Raw genomic sequence first — 5,610 nt, forward strand, 5'->3', positions numbered from 1 at the left:
GTCCGCGAAGGTTGGGAGTTTCACTGTGTCTGTTTGCTCTGCCTTTACTTCCTTGACATGCGTGGTCGGTATCCATTTTGTTCCGAATCTGTTTGTTTCAGGTTAAAACTCCATGTTACTCATGTTACAGGTCCGTGTCTGCCTGGAACGTCTTCCTCAGACGGCCTTCAACCATGTACATCTTGTCCACGGGGGTCGTATCAAAGCTCGCCGGGAAAAACAAAATGTGACCTTTGCCATAAAGGTCACACAACCATTGCTACGGGTGCTTTGAGGGCGACTGACTGCACAGTAGCTGGTTTCTGAATACAATAAATGTATGGTGTTACACGAAATACAGAATCATACTCACACAATGTGGTGTTTGTCATTAAATAAATTCTTATTTTAAAGTTTAAGGGATATCCGAAGACGTTTGAGCCGTGCGAAATAAAATCCTTAAAATCGATTTTAACAGCCTAGAAGAGTATTAAAAATGTCAGAATTAGTATGACGTGGAAAGTCCCTGTGCCATCTTGAGAATAGACCTCTGTTCTCTTTCTAAAGCCAGAATTTCTGTCTTGGAGATCATCGACCAGAGTTCACGCCCAAACACAGACTTTGGAATAAACATTGCCCGAATATGTTTTGAACTTGTAACGGGATTTAGAGCGCGTTTATTCAGTCCCGATTCAATGAGTGGCATGGCCTCCCATGAGTTAAATTCGAGTTCAATATAATAGCAACGTGCTTAAGCTCATTTGCCACTGTGATATCACGTCCATGGAGCACAACGCTAGAAGCAACTGCTTTCCTGTCACTAAATCTGATAATCTGGCTCTTGGAGGGAGAGAAAGCAATATACTGGACCAAGAATTGCTATGTCGTCCGCTTGAGTGGGTGCCATTACATGGATATCCAAGACAACGGCACCAAGTTTGCTTGTGGAAAGTTTCTGTTACGGTTCATCTGTGTATAGCAGGTAGAGTTTTGCCGTCTTCCTTTCTCGAACGTCTCTTGATCTCTATCTATCTTGTGTTATTAACAAGGACGCTGCTCTCGATGGACTTGTAGCTGTTGTCATATATCCTCCAAAATCCATCTGGGTTTCCAAGATGATACAGTTTGTATAAACGTCCTTGGTGCCATACTGTATCAAACGCTTTCGAACTGTCTAGAAAGGCCACATCGATGGCGTTCCATCGTTCTGTATGATGAAGTATTGATTCTAGAAAATAAAGGAAGTGTCACTGGAGGAAAGGCCTTTCAGGAAACCACATTGTTGTATACATGGAAATGATGTATAGTGTGGGCGAGCTGCATTATTCTTCTACTTCAAGTACTTCAAACACCTTGAGAAACCGGCAAGGTTACCCCCCCGATAGGAATCCGGCAACACCCGAGACTTGTTGCCTCCCTTGAATATCGGTATGATAGCCTCTTTTCCATTGGGCAGGAATATATCCAGTGGTAATAACTCGGTTAAAGAGTTCTGAAAAACACTTTGTAAGGTACGTTCCACCATATTGAAGATATTGTCCATCCATGCAGCCTAGTTGCGTTTGAGTGTTTTGCATATTGATGTTATTTCCCCATTTGTACTCTGTATGTCTATCCTTTTCACTTGTGCCCCAATGTGCCTCCTAAACTCTAGATCAAAGTGAGCCTCATCTTCGTCACTTGATACCTGCTTCATGTGACCTGCCATGGTGTTACAGATTTCTTTGGGACTTCTTGCTTGCACACCTTCTACTTCAAGTTTCTATTGTTCTATTTTTTCTGTTCCCACGTCGCATTCCAAACCACAATTGTCAACCTCAGTCAAGAAACTCACCACAGATCAGACCAACGTCCTGTCCAAAGTACATCCCTACCAGACCACCACTGAACCATGATGTCCTCATCACTAAATTCGAGAGGGTCTCCATCAACTCGCACTATGGGGTAAGATCGATTACCTGCGCCACCAGGTAGACGAGCTTTAGGAGGGTTCTTGTGGATCTTGATGTTGGCTCTGGCATAGGGTGGTTGGGATGGCTGATGGAGAGTTTGTTGTGAAGTACTTGGCTAACTTCAAAGTTTTGGTTTGTGGTTCGGCTTTAGCAAGCATGTCACAGATCTGGTGGTGCAGGTAATCGATCATACATCCGCCTACTATGAACTCATTAAGCAATAATCACCCCATCTATGTGTACTTAATCCTGTATAATTGACTTCCTGTTTATCGGCTTCCTCATCATGTGTTCTCTGTCCATCATGATGTTACAGCATTATCCTTCTGTTATTTTTTAACCTACTCCTGTTAATCTCTCTCATGTATGCAATTGTTGTTACTGTTAATCTTCCACCTACCATATATATTCTATACAATGTTTATTTTTCAGCAATGCTTGACAACTGTTAAATGATCTATACCGAAACGTCGCCATCACAGTAAAATAAAGAAGTTAATAACCATAAATTGGAAAATTTCTTACCGTAACATATTTTATGTCATCGAGTAAGTTCTTTTCACTTCTAAAAAAAAGATGACAGTGAGGGTACATCAGACCGTATACTGGAGGTACATGGCCACACAGAGGGTACATCAGACCGTATACTCGAGTACATGGACACACAGAGGGTACATCAGACCGTATACTCGGGTACATGGACACACAGAGGGTACATCAGACCGTAAACTCGGGTACATGGCCACAGAGAGGGTACATCAGACTGTATACTCGGGGAATATGGACACACAGAGGGTACATCAGACTGTATACTCGGGGAATATGGACACACAGAGGGTACATCAGACCGTATACTCGGGTACATTGCCACACAGAGGGTACATCAGACCGTAAATTCCGGGTACATGGCCACACAGAGGGTACATCAGACTGTATACTCGGGGTACATGGACACACAGAGGGTACATCAGACCGTATACTCGGGTACATGGCCACACAGAGGGTACATCAGACCGTAAACTCGGGTACATGGCCACAGAGGGGGTACATCAGACTGTATACTCGGGGAATATGGACACACAGAGGGTACATCAGACTGTATACTGGGGGAATATGGACACACAGAGGGTACATCAGACCGTATACTCGGGTACATGGCCACACAGAGGGTACATCAGACCATATACTCGGAAACATGGCCACACAGAGGGTACATCAGACTGTATACTCGGGTACATGGCCACACAGAGGGTACATCAAACCGTATACTGGGGGTACACGGCCACACAGAGGATACCAATTGACCCAAGTTGATTTAATCGCCAACAGAGATTGCGAAGCGTTTGTTCGTTGTCTCCCATGCTCTGTGCATCACGTGCACCAAAGGTCAGCGTCAATGTACGTTACTCAACGCCGTATGCTGTAAAGAGCTTGAATTACAGCAATAAAAATGATCGGACCCTTATCACAAAACTGTCTGTTGCCATGATGAGGGTATATTGTTCCGGTTTCACTCCACATCAGATCATATACGTCATTGCTACTACATTTCAAGTAGTCTACATGTCAAATAACATTATACTTTTAAAAACCAACGCTGAGCGAGTTTTGTGTTTCCTCTTTCATTCAACATTTCTGTTCCTCATCTTTGTATTGCTCTTCTTCCGTTTGTTTACAGCCACTCAATGTCCACCTTTTTATATTGCCGCCTTGTTGGTATTTATTCTGCTCTGATGTGCTTATCGTCATTTTATGTGTTCGCGCTAACAATGTCACATGCATCGAACTCCTTTGTTGTACAATAAAGGCGATGAAACCCTGTAATATTCATCAGAAATCTCTGCTAAAAGAGTCGATTGTGCCGAATATACAGTTACAGAAATAGTTTGTAAATTTTAATAGAGAATTTCACTGTACACTCAGACACTGACATTTTAGTAGACTCAACCAATCAGTAAGTATTTTTTTACCAGGTGGTCTGTCGTCACTAACTAATGAAGGTTTAGTAGTTATTAGACATACTTTCATTGTCAGCTTCCTGTATGAGAGAAATACTATTCGGCATACAGCAACAGCCCATTTATTGCCACAACCTCTTGATTTGCTTTCATTCACTCTACCTGTGCCACGGAGACTTTTGTCGTCACAAGTGTCAATGTTCGGGTCACCATTAGCTCAATATTGTTCGTTGCCAAGTTCGTTGTAATTCCTGGTGGTACATGTGCTATGAAAGTGTCTGTGAATCTGTTTTGCACATCCAATTTCAATATATATTATAAATCTTATCCATATTTGACTTATAGCCTGATAAAATGCACTTAATTAAACATGTTTAAATTCTAAACATGTTTTAAGGTATTTAAATTGTACACATGTTTAAAGGTGTTTACATTCTAAACATATTTAAAGGTATTTACATTCTAAACATGTTTAAAGGTATTTACATTCTAAACATATTTAAAGGTATTTACATTCTAAACATGTTTTAAGGTATTTACATTCTAAACATTTTTAAAGGTATTTACATTCTAAACATGTTTAAAGGTATTTACATTCTTAACATATTTAAAGGTATTTAAATTCTAAACATATTTAAAGGTATTTACACTCTGAACATATTTAAAGGTGTTTACATTTTAAACATATTTAAGGGTATTTAAAATTCTAAACATAATTAAAGGTAATTACATTCTAAACATATTTAAAGGTATTTACATTCTAAACATGTTTAAATGTATTTAATTCTAAACATGTCTAAAGGTGTTTACATTCTAAACATGTTTACATGTGTTTAAATTTTATCTTATCTCGATTGTGGGGATGTTGCGTTGAGGTGGTGTTTAGGCAATGAGTCGATAGCTCATTTCATGTGTTTAGACACTAAACTTGAACGTGTTTAGACAGAACACACTAAATGTGTATACCCCGGGGGAATGAAACACATTCCCCAACATGTCTTGTAAGTGTTTACATTCTTAACACATTCTACGCTGTGGTTTAAGTAGTGCATTACACTAGTTTATTTTACTAATCGTCAGCATCTTCGTGCAATCTACCAGGCAGGGTAGTAAATTCGTTGTTACTACTCATCTGGCCGCTGTGACTGAGTTAGTAGAATTCACTCAACTTTTTTCTCAGTGTAATATAAACATGTGTTTATGAATATCTATCAAATAGAATACCCTCAGGGGCAGTAAAGCATTTCCTTAATTATCTCATAACAAAGTTGCAGATAGCAAATAGACAAACCAAATTCCAATACCCAAGGCGCGCCAATGAACTTGAACCCATTCAAATTCTGCCTAGCAATTTGTGTCGTGTTGACACGAGTAATCTTGAAATGCCATTCCAACCCTGTGTGATATACAACATTTTGAAGGCGAAGGAAATATGTGAAATTAGTCTTTCCCTTTGACCCCAATATAACTAAAGCTGCAGGAAGCTACACTGATGTCTTGGCATGTGTGGTGTACAGAGTCAGATGATTGATCACTTTGTAAAGCCATGTAAATCATACCATCATGGCTATTATGCAGTTGGTAATATCAAAGTAATTGCGTTGTTGAGTAGGAATAGTGAGACTGCAATGTATTCATTCACCTTTGCCATTTCGTATTCAAAATTGTAACCCTATTACACATAATGAGTTTGTGATTGTTAGATACATAATTCAGGGATC

Source organism: Haliotis rufescens, unplaced genomic scaffold, assembly GCF_023055435.1.
Source record: "Haliotis rufescens isolate VD_foot unplaced genomic scaffold, xgHalRufe1.0.p SCAF_43, whole genome shotgun sequence".
In the NCBI taxonomy this organism is placed as follows: Eukaryota; Metazoa; Mollusca; class Gastropoda; order Lepetellida; family Haliotidae; genus Haliotis; species Haliotis rufescens.